This window comes from Urocitellus parryii, chromosome 11 (assembly GCF_045843805.1).
Source record: "Urocitellus parryii isolate mUroPar1 chromosome 11, mUroPar1.hap1, whole genome shotgun sequence".
NCBI lineage: Eukaryota > Metazoa > Chordata > Mammalia > Rodentia > Sciuridae > Urocitellus > Urocitellus parryii.
In genome coordinates, this window is record NC_135541.1 from 55,836,589 (window position 1) to 55,855,386 (window position 18,798).

An 18,798-nucleotide genomic window follows, 5' to 3' on the forward strand; every position below is an offset into this window, starting at 1 on the left:
ACTTTAGAATTGAATTGTCTTTAGAATTTTGAAAAAAATACAAAAAGTACCCAAGAATCTCTAGGGAGGGTTACAATGCATTGTACTTTTTCATTGTTCCCAACTTGTTCTATTAAACCAAGGATAATGCCTAGGCCTCCCCAAATTTCTGTCATTGGCCTTCATTTAGCATTCTTCTCTTCTCCCCAGCCATCTCATCGGTTCCAGGAGATTTAACCCATCAGGCAGTGATACCCAGCCCTCTTGCCCTTCCTGTCTCTTAATCTGCTCCTCGCAGAACCTCTCCAGTAGAGCTTTTATTTGTTTAAGGTTTTCTTTCATTAGACATCTCTCCTTATTTTCTGGAGAGAGAAAGCACATCTTTTGGGGGACTGTTTTTTATCTGAGCCCATTAATGGTTTGGAGTTGCCAACTTTCCCAGTGCCCAGTCTACAATATGTGAAGTAAAAAAAAAAAAAAAGATAATAATTAAGCAACCAACCGAACAGGGAACTCACTACTATCCTACTCTTCAGATATTGCAATTGTAGCTGGTCTACTTTCCCTTCTACCTTTTTGAGATTTCTTACATTAGTTTCCTGTATAATATCCAGAGTTCTTAATTGTAGTTAGTGAAAGGAAGAGGCAAAAATAACTAAGCCATCTTCCCAGAATCAGAAGACTAAGGTATTTTTAAAATTATATATAATCTCACAGTGATGGGATATTGTTGAGAACACTTTTGGAACCTCATCCAGCAGGTCATAGGTGCCTTATTTTAGTGCCGTGTGTTCTACCTATCTGCTATGTTCTTTGCTGCTCTTCCTTTAGCTTACTGGAGCTCCTCCAACCCAAAGGAGAGAAGGAAAATCTTGCAAGTCTGTGACCTGTTCCCCCCCCACCACACACTTCCATTGTTTCATAGCAGGACTGTTCTGTACCTCCCAGTTCAGTACAGAGGACAGAGCAGGTTCTGGATAACAAATGGTCAGGTTGAATGAGAAGCAAGCGGGGAAACTAAGAAGCATGCTTTTGTTTTTGAAGCTCTAGGGCAGAAGTCACAAACCACTGGCCATGGTAGGGTGGAGCAGATATGTTTTGTTTGGCCCACACAGAGGATATTTTTTTCTAATTGAGTCAAGATTTTAAAATATGATGACTTCACATTTGAAAATAAAAAGCGAGTCTCTAGTTTGCTCTTTTGGGAGAAGTTCTGGCGACACTGGGCCCACATTCCCACATGACAGTTAGCCAGCCAACTCCCAATTGCCCTTTGGAAAAGTCGTGTTTTCCTGTTTACCACAGACCTACACTCACTCTTAGCTCCCTGGCCTACTCCAGTCATGACTCTTCATATCTGGGTCCCTGTGAGCCTCCATGTAGGAACCCTTGGTTAGATCTTGGGGAGAATTAAACTATACTAGTATGTAGAGTAAGAGACTAGAGCAGGACTTGTTATGTAATTTACATAATCTGCAGGACACCGTGCAAAGTAAAATGTGAGGCCATTTGTTAAAAAATGCTCAAGAATTACAAGACAGCAACAACAGAGCATGAAATCTAGAGTGGGACACTTCTAAGTACCACCCTATGCAATCACTCATGTCCCACATCCATGAAGCTGGTCCTGGCTTGGAGGACTTGGTGCTACAAGAGCTGCAGAGGAGAATGGGTGCTTTTCCCTTGCAAAGGTGTTTAACTCACCCCCATTAGGAAGGAGGCAGAAAGCAGCTTCCTGAGCTAAGTGTTAAAGAAACTTAAAAAATGACAACTGTGATCCTTCTTATCGTGGGACCTCAAACTGGCTTTAATCTGATGGGAGACAGGGAAATACATCTACACTCTCATATAAGATGTGTAATAATGGATATTTTTATTAGGGTTTTTTGGGGGAGGGGTGGCCTTTAAAAATGGACTTTGACTTATAAGTCTCTCCTCCTGCTCTACCATGATGCCTTTAGCACACAGGCTTCTTTTAATGCAATTTGATTTTTAACAACCATAAGTGCTAATGTTTTAAAACCCAATGGCCATTTAACATCTTGGATTGGTATGCATTTGATCCTTGCTAAGTATATGTTTCTCAGATCTTTTTATTTTTGCATTTAATACAGTTCAAGTTAAACTGTAATTGCAACTTATTGTATATTTTATTCATTCATTTGTTTTAACACACTATTGTTTAAAAGTAGTTTTAGGTTTACTGAAATTGAGAGGAAAAAAAAAATAGAGAGTTCCATGTATTCCTTCCTATACCCACACACCTTTCCCTATTACGTTACTTCATATACCTTGCTTCTTATATTAGTGTTGTACTATTATTGCAATTGATGAGTCCATATTGACATAACAATATAAACTGCACTCCATACTTCATGCTTCTCTTCATATTTGCTCATTTCTGATGAAACCACAAGTGATCTATTCATGTGATATTGGACCCACTATAGATCTACTCTGTATCTTTCAACAATTTCATCTCTCCTTTTCCATCTTCTCTTTACCTCTATGTGCTTCATTTTGTGTCATTTATCAAGTTTTCTTTCAGCTAATTTGCTACTTCTTTAGCTGAGTCTAATTGGTCTTATGGGCCTACTGAGTTTTACATTTTAAAGACTATATTTTATTATTTCTAGAAGCTCTGCTAGGTTCATCTTTCAAATTAAGGACTGATTACTTAAATGTTCCGAAACGTTATCTCTGTGTATATATACTTTTCCAGATATTTCTGTAGATTTTATTAACCTGAACTTTTCACACATTTGTTTTTCACAGAAGTGACCTAATTTCTCTATTCCAAGAATAATTGAAAAGAAAGTCCCTATCACTACCACATATGTCACACAAGTGAAAAGGAAAATCTTTCCTTATTAAAATTGTTTACTTGCCATTTATCCATGTAAAAAACAATTGCACAAGTTTTACTATTTCTTCAATTTACAATTGCACAACTATTTACTATTTACTATGAAGAAATAGTAAAACTTGTGCAATTGGTTTTTACATGGATAAATGGCAAGTAAACAATTTACTTCAAGAATACTTATTGAGCACCTACTATGCTTCTGCTACACAGAAGAGGATAAAGTCCTGCCCAATAGGATTCTAGTATTAAAGACTTTGCATTGTGGACACTTGCCTAGGATCTTTGGTTCCCCTTTAAATTCTCTCATCACCCAAGGTCTAGCTCAAATACATCTTCTGAGAAACTTTCCTAATAACTATTGAATTAACTTCTTCCATTTATATTTTTCAATAGCTCTTTGCCATCACTATTTATACATAGCATTTTGTTGATACCTCCATGGCCACATAAACCAAGGAGTAGCTCCATATTTATGAATCACATACATAGATATGCACCACAACAACACCATAAATCTTTGATTAATGGAGGAAAAAAGCTGTATTTTCCTCATTTTTGTAACTCCAGTGTCTTGCACATTGCTGGTTTTCAACAAGTACTTTCTAAACTATTTTGACTTATAAATGCACTGTGAGATTTGAAAAAAAAAACTGTTTAATTTATCATTTAATGGTCTAAAGACAAAATTCCTAACCAAATTCTATTACTATTTATTTGTTGAGAAAATCTTGATAATAGTTTTAATAAAGCTAAAGGGCTGTTGTAAAAGCTTAGAGTTGCGTAATATTATGTAATATTCCTGAAAAAATATACTAAGTCCTCCACCCCAGCATTCCAAGTTATACTTTGTAACTAAGAGTAAAAGGTCCTCACAAGCCTTTTAAGCACTTTCTATTTTAAAATATTTTCTAATGTACAGAAAAGTTATAATCATACAAAGAACTCTTGCATATATTTTACCCAGATTGATTGTATCACTCTCATACATATAAAAACACACAAATATTTATATAATTACAGGTAAATATATACACACTTAAGAGTAGGTTGAAGATACCATGCCCCTTCACTCTTAAATATCTCAATGTACATAGTCATTCAACCCTAAGTTTCAGTGCGGGATTTGATCTGGGAACCCTACAGATATCAAATCTGTAGATGCTCAAGTCCCTTACACAAAGTGGTATGATATTTACATATAACTTATGCATATCCTTCTGCAGACTTTAAAACATCTCTAGATTACTTGTAATAACTAAACAATGTAAATGGCATGTAAATAGTTGTTATCCTATATTTCTTAGAGAATAATGACATGAATAAATTTTTTCCATGTTCTGTACAAATCCATTTTTTTTCCAAATGTTTTTCTTTCATATTTGGTTGAGTCTGTGAAATGGAATCCACTGATATGGATGGCCAATTTTATTTATTTTTTTTAGAACAAGGACAGTCTAAGAATTGAAATTCTTATGTAATTATAAGAATGAGAAAATTCAATAGTTATACAACATAACTATTTATTTTACAAACCTTATGCAAATGTCAATTGTCCCAACAATAGTCTTGGCTGTATAAACTGAATTTCATTTAGTTTCATGTTGGTTTCATATTTTACCATTAATAATCAATTAAAAGCCTTTGTCTTTGATAACAATGAAAATTTTGAAGAATACAGAAAGACTCTTTAAAAATAGGGATCAATGCATATTTTCTCATATCCATTCATAATTAAATTCATGTTATGTATTGTGGGCAAGAATACCACACACGCCCTGTATTATTACCTTAGGAGGCACATTATTTAAGTCTGCTCTATTACTTGATAATGTTAACTTTGATTGCATGATTAATATGGTACTGGCCTGATTTCTTCACCCTAATGTATTATTTTTTTTTATTAGGGATGTTATATCTTGAGAATATTTAAACAAACTGCTCTTCATCAAACTTTTATCCACTAATTTTAACATTTATTTGTAATTATTATTTAAATTATTACTGTGATTAGAAAATAGTAATTTTTTTTCTCTCCCTTATTCCTTCTACATTTATTTGCTGGTATTCTATTTTAAATGAAACCTTTCCATTCAACCCATAAACACACACATATTCTCTTGCATATTATATGGATTCTTTTTTTATTCAATCAACTATAATCCATTGCAATCATTATTTTAATGCTCATATTGTCTCATATTGTCCCTACAGGTTGGCTCCTCTGTATTTTTCCCATATCTCCATCAATTTGGGGACATTTTTTAAAAGTTATATTGCATTAGAAAATATTTTAGGCTCATCTTGTATATTGACTGCCCCCTGCCACTAGAATCAGCCAAAACACCATTTCCTTTTGGTGGAGTTTGGCATTTAAAAACTAAGTTGTGAACACTAAGTATGTTCATGACAATATAATTACAGAACGATTCATCAGAGTATAATAATTAGTTAGTAAATGATCATTATTCAAATGTTGGATCTTGTAGTTTATATCATCCATGAGATGTGTTGACAGAAATGACATCTACTAAGTTCATTTCTCTGTGATGTAGCTACAGGAATGTTTATGTTAACACGCTGAAATGCTGTCTCATATTCATTTAATGAATTCTTTTGTTCTTCAGCTTTTCATGACTTGATACCTTCTCCCACCTATCTTCCAAGACATAGTAAGGCTTTAAAAAACTGGTCTTAGGGATGGGGATGTGGCTCAAGCAGTAACGTGCTTACCTAGCAGGTGCAGGGCGCTGGGTTCGATCCTCAGAACCACATAAAACAAAAAATAAAGATGTTGTGTCCACCGAGAAACTGAGAAGTAAATATTAAAAAATTCTCTCTCTCTCTCTCTCTCTCTCTCTCTCTCTCTCTCTCTCTCTCTCTCTCTCTCTCTTAAAAAAAACTGGTTTTAACTCCTCAGAAAAGAGCACTATGCGGAGATCAACAAATTTTGGCTAATTTCATTCTACTTAATAATTAATAACTTTTTGAAACCTTTTAAATCTTGTGACTAATTTGTACTGATGCTTTGAAATGAGGCAAATGAAATTAGTAAGTCACACAAACTAGTCAATGATTCCTACGGCAACAAGCATATTGTCAAATTGAAGTTTAATTCATCCGTTTTGTAAAAGAAAGTATCAAGGAGAAAAACAAAGGCCACATTGTCAGATTTTCCACAACTGGCCACCAGGTGGCAGAGCACCACACATGGTAGACACAGAGCAGTCAGCTGCTTTTGAGACTGAGGTGGCTCACTGTGGGTTTTCGTTTTATTTTCCCATAAAATCAATCCTAGGATATTTTAAAAGATTTTTTTTTTAAAAAAAATAACATTAGAAAAACAACTTTCATTTCCTATTCTAAAAAAGGCAATCAGCTAACATCAAATGATATGTAGCCAATCAGTATTTCAAAAGCAAAAGCTATTTATCTAGAACTTTTCACTTAATATTTCAATATGCCACTGAAGTCATATAGAAAGAATAGAATGAAGGAGACAGAACAAGAATTACTCAATTTTTTAGGTTTGAGCCTAAAATCTGCATATAGTTAGAATTGTAAGATCATTCTCTAATTTTTAAATATATTGCACACATCATGTGTAAGGGATTCAGAATAAACATCATTTGCATGAATTGATGTATAGCCCTCTAAGAAAATTACCCTCCCAATATGTCTGTATTAAATCTACACATACAGAAAAGAGTGTGTAATTATAGTTAAATTTTTCAAGATTGTAGATTTTCAAGTCTAATTCTTTTGTACTCTTAATGTCCCTATTCCTGTCTTGTTTATTCTGTAACAAATTCTTAAAATTTAAATAGTTACATTCAACTCCCAAGTGTGTAAATAACCCATTGCTGATAGTTTTGGACAATCATTTTAATCTCACGGTGCCATATTCTCAATGATAACTTACTCTAGATTTTATACAACCACTGATAGATAAATTTTGGCCCCTTAGTTTTGAGGGACTTTGTGATACTGATTTACTCTGTGATTGAACAAATAAAATGTAAATAGTACATTTTCAACTCAGAGCGAAATGCTGAGGATTTCAAAATGCAGCACAGCTGAGAACTAGGATGACCATTGTAATTTTGTGGTAGAAAAGTAGAAATAAATTAAGAGAAACTGGAAGAAAAGGCTGGTAAGAAACATCGTCTTTAACACACAATAATGATAATCAAATGTTGAGAAATCTTCAGCGAGTTGTTTCCTTGCTATTATAATTATATATTCCACGTAGTCACAATATTTGTTTTATCCCCATAATCTCCATTTTACACTTCTCATTTAGAAAACAAAGGAGCATTTTTCTTAAATGTCACATTTGTATTTTCACTTATAAACTTATGAAGGTATTTGGCATGCCTTCCTCGGTGAACTTAAAGTTTTTTTGCTTTCTTGCCTGGATCGCCTTTTTGAAGCCTAAACTTAACTGTTTCTCCAGATTTTCTATACTGCACTTTAAGTAAATCAATCCTCTAAATGGGAAAATACTATTTGTGGGGACATTCTTTCACTCAAGCGACACAGCACAGCTCTTTAAAAGGGTAACATTTCAGCAGCCATTTCTTTAGTTACTTCTTTTTTTTTTCTGTCTTTCCATATTTTTAAAATTAAAAAGCTGCATATGATCCCTTTACTCAGTTAGTTGGTCAGTGGGCTGCTGCCCTGGTGAGGCTGAGCTGTCTAAATATAGAAATGAGCATATAACTTGCATCAGTTCCAGTATCATGCCTCCTTTCTATGGAAAATACACGATTCAATTTAATTACATAAGCTGTCGTTCTCTAAGACAGGGCTTCCAACAGGGCCAAACAATTCTGAAACGAGTTCGTCTCTTTTTTTAAGAGGGCTAATCAGAAGGGATTTGTGATATTGAAATCACTAAGAGGTAATTATGAATGATTTTGTGCAAGTCAGAAATGAAGGATTTTCCTCCCAAGCCTCAAATCTTTGAATCTACTTTGTTTTAAAATAATGGAAGTTTGTTGCTTCACTTATATTATCACACACTAATGTTATGTACAGATTTCTCAAATGCCAAAAATGAAAATAGGCTTCTATTTAAAAAGAAAAGGATGAATGGATTCCAAGTGACAAGAAGAAATGACACACATATAATTCATATCTAATTCTAGAAGCAGAAATTACCACAATGATAAAGGACAAGGGAACCTACTCTATAAAATCATATTAATAATGGACTTCAACGCTGAGATTTTTCATTGTTTCTTTACAATCGGATAAGAAAAATATGCCCCAGAAAACTTTCCAGAGTCTGTTGACATGAACACCTCTTTTTGCTATTAAAGTAGAAACTAGTAATTACATCTATAAAAATGACACTCTGGTAATTATATATTTAAAATATGAATCCTGATGTTTAATTAGGTCATATGACTGTAATATCAGTTTGCATTAGCAGCAGATTATCAAATCCTAGCAATTCACCCCATAGAGAAATACAAGTAGAAAAGCTGCTGTAATTTTAAGATTTAAATAGAACAAACCATAGTGCAGTACAGTATTCTTTAAATATTTTAGTGTTTACTGTTGTTATTGAGTAATGAAGTTTGTCATCATGCCGTATTCTTCTTAGATAATTACTCAGTGGCATTGAGCACAGGGGAAGCTTGGTATGTTTTTCTTCCAGAAAAGCTTTCAAATTAAAGCTCAGAGTAGGATTCAAAACATTTATTTGAAAATGGTTTTGTATATTTTTAACATGTGTATTTATGTACTATTATTTTTTTCCCTGAAATTAATTACATTGTGTTTGGATATTAGGTAAGTAATTTTAATTTTTAACCTGTATTATAAGTCTTTATTTTATTAGTTCTATTTTTCATTTATAAATAATGAAGCACAAATAAAAACTTATTTATAAAACTAAGTAGCTCTAATTAATGATTGATAGTTTGTATAAAGGCTAAACATACGCCTATATTTTATATTTTAATGTTTCATTTTGGATTAATTATAATCAGTGGAGTTTTTTTGTAAATTTTTGTTTGAATCCCTTCTTTTCTAAACTACACCGACTGATATTTACAAAAGTACAAAAAAAGTAATAGCGTTTGGTTATCAATTGCTGAATATTACCCTCTTTCAGTGGCATTTCTTGGTAGAGATCATTTACAGTTTATTTTGCTACTTCTGAGATACCCCATGAGAACTTTGTCCTTAATGTTCTATTTCTCCCTCAAAACTTGCTCTTTAAGATAAACATATTAATTATCTGCCACAGAATTCATTTGTGTAAGTTTAATGATGGAAGTGTTTTGAAATACTTATAAATTTTAGCATGCGCTTATAATGTATCTAATAATCTGCATGGCAAAAAAAAAAAATGTTAGAGTGCTTTTCCATTCAGTCCATAAAAGCTAGGATTTCCCACACATAGGTAACTTTACTATTCACGAAACTTGTCTTAAAATTCTTCTACACATTGTTGTTGATGCTGCTACCAGAACTTTTATGAAAAATCCCTGCCTTTTTTTTTTTTTCTCCCTGTAGCTACGTCTGCTGTAATTCATGGCTATAAACATACCTTCAGTAATGAGAGAAAAGTCCGTTCTTGGAATACAAAAATCTAAAAGTGCTTGAGAGGATCTGAGAATTTTATATTCTTTTATGTAATGGGCAAGAGAGAAGAGATTTCCTTTATCATACTCTTCAACTGTGTCTTTTTGTGTTGACTAAAGCAGCTAATTGAATTACATACTGACAAAATGTGTGTACTAACATTACTATTGTGATAAATGATATTTGGTGCCTGTGATCCACTGTAAAAAAAATCCATTTCCTAACACTAGGGGTCATTTCAGCTTGTGGAATTAGTGCATGATATTTAGTTTTAATAAAAGAAAAGGTCAGGAGTATGACATTTTCTAGAAAAGTACTATCCTAGAAAAATATTTTCCTGGGCTCGGATCCTATTTTCCCCCGCTCATCAAACTGTGAATAGATTCTGGTACTTTTTCTAATGTTAAAATTGTGAAACCAAAAGGTACTCTAAGTTTCCTGTCTAAAGTTCATTTTTGTTTATTCCACTAAAATGTCCAGACTCTGCTTCTGAGGACCTGAGGCTTCATTTTAAGCTTTGCGAATGCTGGCCATTTATGTTCCTCAGCCTTTGGACTTGCTCTACCCTTTCTGCATGTCTTCACAATGGGATCCTCCAGAGCCACAATGGAAGTCTGACCTGTTTTCCTCTAATTTTCAAACTTCTGTGAAGTAAAGTAAATGCACTCGAAAGAATAGAGCTTTGTCCTTCCCATATCAAAACAAATAACTTTTCATTACAATATCTCAGATTTTTTACTCCTACAAGTTTTTAAAAATTCCAGGCTCCTCCCTATCATTACTCTTGCTTTCTTCCCTGGGCCTTAATAATATATATTGCTTATTTCTTTTTAAAATTCACTTTAAGGCCATGGTTCTGAACATGAGAAATGACGCAAGGAAAATATTTATTTTCAGAATAGCATTATGTATTTTCAAATGTATTCTAGATTATGTAATATGAATTATGATCCTGTTTATATTGAACGGAGTGTGTAATTGCAAGCTATAAATCATTTCTGGGTATCTGAAAAATTTAGCCTTCTTACTCCAGTTACACACATAAATAAAGATAGCTATATTTGTTTTTTTAATCCAATTTTTATATCAGCTCAAAGTCTGTTGTGCTTCAGAAAGTGTAACATATTATGTTTAATGTTTCCAATCTAAAATAAAAATATTTCCTTTGGTTAAAAATCTAGATATATTTCCTATGCCTAGTATTTGCTAAACATACCAATACCAAAAGAAAGTTTGGTATACTAATGCCAAATGAAAGTTATTTTGTCTACTAAAACCTAACAAATGATAAAAATATTCATTAAGCTTACACTGATGAAAATGATATGGACTTCCTTTTTCCAACTTAAAATTATGATTTTAAATAATTATAAATAAATGTGTCTGATTTTCCAGACACATCAGTTTCTCTGTGTAGAGCTACGGTTACAAAGGCCTACTATGTTCTGCCTACAGAATTCTGTTACATTGGGTTGCCAATATTCTAAAAAATAGAAATTAAACAACAATACTGTGTTTTTGTTCTGCTACTAATATTCTTAATTTGGGAAATAAAAAAGATTGAGGTTTTTTTTTTTTTTTTCAATAGTTGACATTTTAATGGCCTCAGACCTATGGACAAGAATTCTCAACTACAGGAAAGGTTTATTATAAAGATAATGTAAAGTGGGGAAGCACGCTGAAACAGCATTGTTACTCACACTATAGGCTCAAAGTTGCATGTTGACATTGACATACCCTATTCCCCCAAATCCCTGAAGTCTATACTATTTGAAGCTAATGTGTCATACTTCTTAAAATGCCTAATTTAGAGCCACTTGGAGGAAATACGTTGAAAGAGTAAAATATAATACAAAGTATGGTAGTGGGGATAAGGTCACCAAAGTTTTAATTTCATCTCTGTCATTTGCCAGTGCCATGACCTTTTGGAAATTACTACCCTTTCCTGGCCTCTGTTTTCTTATCTGTGTAAGAATGAAGAGGGTGGCCTGAAGAGGTGGCCTCCATGATCTTTCTGAGTCTGAGACTCAGTATATCTCTCTGTCCCTCTACTCTTAACAGCCAGTTTTTACCCCCCTCCCCCAAGGAAACAGCATGATCTTAACCTCTTTTATACATTGCACTTTTTTATGCTTAACTACTTTCTGAAGAGAATATTATGTACACACGTGTCTTTATCTTGCTCAATGGAAAAAAAATCATATGAATTTCCTCCTTTTTATGGATTAACATGTTCCTGAAATGATTATCTAACTTTCTAAACACACATACACACATTCTAATGTGAAAGTTCAAAAATAGAAATGTAGAAATTGACTATATGTTCACAAGTTTTTAGTAATAGAAACCTTACCTGAGGCAAATCCATCAACACTGAATGAAAAACCCAGAGGAGCATTTAAAGATACTGTTTTTTTTTTTATGAAGTCAAATTCTCTGAAAGGTCAAAATCCTTTGCAGAACAGCGATACCCAAGGACAGTTGGTTGAACTTATTTAAGAATATTATAGTTCGACATGTATAAAAGAATTCACAGTTTCATTTCCTCCTTTGTTCTTTGGAGACCCATTACTTTGACCATGTTGAAACACGGTGTGCCATAAAATATCACCTTTCTCTCTCTCTCTCTCTCTCTCTCTCTCTCTCTCTCTCTCTCTCCCTCTCCCTCTCCCTCTCCCTCTCTCTCTCTCTTTCTCTCTTCTTTCACCTATTTCCAATACCTATTCGTTGCTGTTCTAGCATGGCAGTGATGGGATTTGATGTCATAAAAATGGTAGCCCACAAGAGAAACGTGTTACAAAAGCTACTCCTTTCTACCCTCCCTCCCCCTGATAATAACAATTTGCTAAATTGTTGGGAAGTTGTTATAATTCCTTTTCCAAATTATTACTCGCCCTTTAGATTAGAAATGAGGCCAGGGTTAGCAATCAGCTATAAATGGTAGGATTTTTCAAGTAAGAAGCACTTGTCTGATTGTGAAGTGGAGGCCATTACTGCCTTGATTGGGCCTTTTTTTTTTTTCCCCCAGCTCGCTTGATTTGCGGTTGAGAGCGCATATTCACTCCTGTACTGTGAGCAATCAAAGTCTCCCCCCTCTCATTTTTCCTCAGCGATTTAGGGTCCACTACTTTGGCACAGCTGCCACCTTTTAGCCTCCATCATGCAGAATATATTTTTTTAAAATAACGGGTGGGGGATGGGATCAGGTAACCAACATACTTTTGGCTTCTTAATCGGCCTGTTTTATATTTTTCAGAGAAGTTTTTCACTCAGAATAAAAATCATGTTGGAACTCGGACTTCATTCAATAAATAAGTTGGGAAAGAGACCTGAAGCTTGTTAGAGTATATTTTCTATTTCTTTGGGGGAAACAAAACAAAACAAAACAGGTGTGAGGTACAAAACTGTGACTGTGACATCTGAAAGCACAGTTCATTGCAATCCTAGCATAGTCTTTGTTCTCTTGGGAAATAAAACACAAACAAGGGCTTGAGTTGTTTGTTTGCTTATGTGCTTGCTTTGTTTGGAGGGTGTTTCATAAGTTTTTCAAGAAATTCAAGGTGTATAGGAAGAAGAAATTGAAATCTCTTTAAATTATAGAGTCTTGTTTTGTCAGAGTTAAAGATTACTTTCTCTTCTAATTTCAGAAGAACTATTTTTTTTTTTGTCAACAGTAAGAAATATTTTTGTTAGCAGTTAAGTTCATCTTGTCTTGCTCCTTGGAACCCATTAGAGATCCCTGAAGAAACTGGAGTTTTAAGGTTGGAATGAACTTATAATCCTGCAAATGGCATCCTAGGCACCTTCCTGAATCTTTTCAGCCATCATCAAATAATGATGATCATGTGAGAGCCCCTCGTCTGCACCCCTTTCCTGCTACTTTCCCCCCAAAATTGAAATACTCAAATAAGTTCCATAACAGATTTTTCTTAATATATCCTCCAAGTCAGATAAATCAAGTTGAAATGTGTAAGATAAATCAAGTTGAAACAGAGTCAATAATACTATCTGATAGGTAATTGTTCCCTCAAGATCTGAGTCTGAACTCCCAATAAACCTTTTTTTTTAACCAGCTTTATTAAGATACAACTTAACAACCTACAACTCACTCATTTAATGTTCAATTCAATGAACTTTAGTATACTCACCTAGTTGTACATCTGTCCATTTTCTCTCTCTCTCTCTCTCTCTCTCTCTCTCTCTACGCCCAGGTCTATGCCACCACTGATCTACTTTCTCTATATATGTGTGTTTGCTTTTTTTGGACATTTCATATAAATGTAATAAGACAATATATGTTCTTGTACCTCAGACTCTTTCTCAGAGATATTTTTGAGTTTGGTGCTGCATCCTGGCTGTAGCATGTACAGCTTTTGTTCCTTCTTCTTGATGAACTGTATCTGTTGTATGGACCCATTATCCATTCATCTGATGACAAACATTTGAATGTGACATTGTTTCCATTTGGGGGATATTGTTATATATGCTGTTACAAACATTCCTGTCCAAGCCTATGTGTGAACACGTGTTTTTATTTTTTGTGGGCAGGATCGAGGAGTAGAGTTGCTGAGTCACATGATAAATCTTTTTTACTTGGGCTGGGGATGTGGCTCAAGCGGTAGCGCGCTCGCCTGGCATGCGTGCGACCGGGGTTCGATCCTCAGCACCACATACAACCATATCAAGAACTATGTTGTGTCCGCCAAGAACTAAAAAATAAATAAAATTCTCTCTCTCTCTCTCTCTCTCTCTCTCTCTCTCTCTTTCTCTCTCTCTCTCCTCTCTCACTCTCTCTTTTAAAAAAAAAATCTTTTTTACTTTATAAAGAAACTGACAAATTATTCTGAAAAATGGCTGCTTCTCTATGCCATCCCACCAGCAACATATAGGAGTCCCAATTTCACCACATGCTTGTCAACACTGTTCTTTGTCTTTTTTTGTTATAGCCATTTTTAGTGGATGAAAAAATTGATCTTGTGGTTTTGATTTATATTTACCTAATGACTAATGATGATGATAATTGTTTCATGTTCTTATTGACCGTTTGTGTATTTCTCTGAAGAAATATCTACTTAAAACCTTTGCCCATGTTTAGCTGGGTTGTTTATATATTCTGAATATAAGTCCTCCTTATCAGATAGAAGATTTGCAAATATTTTCTCCCAATCTGTGGGTTGACTTTTTACCTCCTTTTAAAAAAAAGTGTTTTTAGTTGTTGATACACCTTTATTTTATTTATTTATATGTGGTGCTGAAAATCGAACCCAGTGCTTCACACATGCCAGGTAAGTGAGCTATCGCTGGACCCTAGCCCCACCCCAACTTTTCACCTTCTTGATGGCATCTCTGAAGCATAAAAGTTTTGAGTTTTGAGGAAACCACTTTTAAATTCTTAATGGAGCACAATATTCCATCAGTTTTGAATATAATTGTTTGTAAAAAAAAAGAGATTGAAAAGTGAAAGATTCAAAGCAAGATCAACAATTGTGCTTGGGTTAGTTTGAGAAAGGGGAGAGCTGATTTTGCGATTCCACTTCCACATAATCTCAAAGTTTATGACATGAGAACTAGTTTGTTATTGATATGGTTGTGTTGCAACTCTTCATTTCTAACTTCACATTCATCATTCAAATATTTTCTTAAGTAGGGTAGCAGAAGCTCAAAATCCAGCCATGCTCAGGTCACAAGTGGGTTTGAACAATGCATCTGTAAAGAACCTAAGGCCACAAAACTCTGTTCTCAGGGCTACCTGTGAGTAGCAGGAAATGGCTGAAGAAAATCAGGATCCAAAGAAGCTCATTCTCAGACAGGAGACCCTGAGATTTACCCTCCCAGGCCCACTGCAGTGAAATGCATGAAATGCACTCTTTCAAGGCAAAGCCATTGTTAAATGCCAGGTTTATTGTTGGTAATAAAAACAGACCTTAACATACCTTGTGAGTATGGGGGCACCTTTAAAGAAGACCCAGAACTTGTTTGCAATACCCCTGGCTCAGCTTAACTGTAGCAGAAGTGCATGGACCTTTCCTTTAGTAACATGAGTGGCAGGCTCTCAGTGCTTCCTAGAACCTACAAATGAGCAGCATCTAACAGTGAAACTTTTTGACATTAATCATCAACCTCTAATGGGTTTGCTTTGCAAGATCAGATTTCCATCTGACAGTTGTTGTATATCACAGAAGATATACCCATAGTGCAGTCTGATTGTTCAAGATATGTCTTACTTCTTTGTAATCATTATGAATTTAGCCACTGATACCCAAAAAGCACATACAATTTCATCAAACATTAAGGAATCCTCTTATTTGACTTAGTAAACTTCAGAGTGGTTTCCTTTTATGTTTGTTTGTTTGTTTGTTTGTTTTTACAAACTCTGAATATAACTACAAATTCAGTAATCACCATTGTTATATTTTATCTTATATAAGCAACTGTTGTTGCAAATACAGTATAAAAAATGGCAAATATTGTGTGGCCTGAATATTTCCATCAAAGTCTGTTGAACTCAAGTAGGAGGAAGTTGTTATCTTTATTATTTTTACACTTGACTTCTCACCTCCTTGATATCTTTCTTAAAGTGACTTTTAATTGAGGCTCAGCAAAGAATGGTACAAGGGATACAGTTAACCCTTTTTGTCAGAGTTGAAAAGTTTGTTCAAATCAATTCATGTGGTTTAGTCAGTTTTTCCTTCCTGTGACTAAAGGACCTAACCAGAACAACTGTAGAGGAGGAAAAGTTTACTTAGAGGCTCACAGTTTCAGAGGTCTCGGTTCATAGACAGACAGCTCCATTCCTTGAGGTTTGAGGTGAGGCAGGACATCATGACAGAAGAATGTGACAGAAGGAAGCAGCTCACACAATGATCAATAGCAGAGACAGAGACTCCACTTGACAGATACAAGATATGTCTCAAAGCCACACCCCCAATGACCCACCTCCACCAGCCACAACCTACCAACCTACAGTAACCCCTCAATTAATCCCATCAGGGTGATTAATTCATTGATTGGGTTAAGGCTCTCACAACCCAATCATTTCTTCTTTGATTCTTCTTGCATGGTCTCACACATGAGCTTTTGGGAGATACCTCACATCCAAACCATAACAACATGGAAACCTAAGCTGAGGATGGCGAAGTTAAAGCTGTTGATTGCAATTAACCTAGGGAAGTGGAAAAATGGTGCTAGGTAGTTAATTAGAACAGAAGGTTCTATGAAGTCCAGGCAAGTTTCACCAGAAACAAGACCAGGTGAGTTGAGAACAAGAATTTGTCTGGATAAATGTCAGATAACTTAAGCAGTTCCTAGTGGTTTTTATAAAATGAAAATAGAAAATAGAAAAGGCACAGCCCCACACAATAAGCCAAGTTCTGAAAAGAAAGGAACTCATGGAACCATTAGTAGAACAACATCTGGGGTTCAGATCAATGACACTCATTCTAACACTGGTTGAATATTCTTTGATTTCTTAAGTGACTATGTTGTATCAACTCAGCAACTTAATACACAGGAAGGAAATAGGTAACTTTCCCTGTCATAGAAGTTCCACAAGGGAAGCAGATTTAATTTATGACACCTGAATTTAAGCAGGTCTCATCCTTCTGTTTTATGGATGGAAAAATAGTAACAGTAGTATCTCGGGCATCCCAGATTTTTGCCCCAACATACTGCACAAGATATCAGGACATGTTCCTAGGAGAATGCAGGGGACATTGTGGATAAATGGAGGGTGTTATCTCGAGGTATTGACTATACTTCTATTCCCACAGGGTGCTTTTTCATTGACTTTTACTTCTGCTTCTGCCAGGAACTAGAGCAGGTAGCAAATATCACAGTTCCTGCCAGGAGCTACCACTGCCTCCTTTCAGGAACCTGCTGTGCCCTCCACATCCAACCACCGTCCTGCTGGGTGATGGCTGTTTTTAGTGCCCTGAAATCCCTCAGTGGGCCAAAAAAGAATGTGAAGGGATACACATCTTCAACCACTTGCATGATATTTGATTTGATCCATCTTCAGATCTGCACTTGCCCCAGAGCATTGCAGAGTTATAACAAAACAGTCCTCAGCCTTGACCTCTGCCCCTCTGCACACCCCTTCTCAGTCTGCTGCCAGTTTCCCTTCTTCTCATTCTTCAGACAATCCCCTCTCTCCATGGGGATTGTCTGGATATACATCTCAGGGCAAAGCAACACAAAGGAGGCAGATTTGCTTCTCTACCCTAGTTGGGGTCTATCCAATAGCTTCTGCACCTTGATGAAATTTCTCATCTTTTCATGAATGTATTCCACCTTTTCCAATGTACCCCATTTGTGTCATTGTTATTTTAAGTCCTGATATGGTAAGTTCAACATATTTAAGTCTGTTTCTACTGAGTCCATCTCATGTGTGTGTGTGTGTGTGTGTGTGTGTCTTCTGTTTGTACCTCTTTTAATGTTTTATTGTATTTCAGATATTACATATGGGTGTACGTGTATATATATGTGTGTGTGTGTGTAAATATGTATATATGTGTGTGTGATATATATATGTGTGTGTGTGTGTGTAAATATGTATATATGTGTGTGTGTGTGTAGTGCTTCTGTTTGTTTTATTGTATTCCAGACATTTTGAATAAAAGAAAAAGAAATTAACAATATAGACCCTGAGAAGTAAGCATAAACTCCTTTTCCTTTCCTGTTTGCTGCTTTGAATGAGAATGAGACACAGTGAATCTGACTGGGGGGGAAGGGGATTTGGCCTTTTTTTAAGCATTAGTTTGGTTCAGTTCCCTTCACTTCTGGCTTTAAATGTTTGAAGGGTGGAGCCAGGAATTTTCCAGCAGTAGGAATGAGTCTCTGAACACTGAGATTCCTCCGCTCTCTGCATGCTTTACTGCCATACCAGCTTTCTGAGCTTGGTAGATCTCTCCTCTCTTCTCTCTCTCCCTCCAACTAGGAGGATGCCAGATGTGTGGAATTACTTGAGAGTTCTCCTTGCTCTCTGGTTTAGGATATAGGCACTTGAGATCTCTCTCCTCCCTGCTGCACTCCTGCCAACTCTGGAGAGGAGTTGCTTCTGCTCAGAATGACTTGAAGAGCTTTCTCTCAGTTTTCCTGCCCCATACCAACTATGTCAGTTAAGTGCCTGGAATGGGTGTCTTCTATACTCCTCCCCTGTCCTGGGAGCTTCAGTGTACCTCCTGAGCCCTCCTGCTCTACCTTTAGGCACTACTACCCATAAGTACTCAGTAAGCACCACAGAAAGACTGCTAGGCAGATCTGTGGCAGAGGCTTCTTGGAATTCTAACCTGTCACACCTGCTCATCTGAGACCATTAAACGTTCTTTAACATTTTGGTGGATTTCTCTGTATCCCTATTT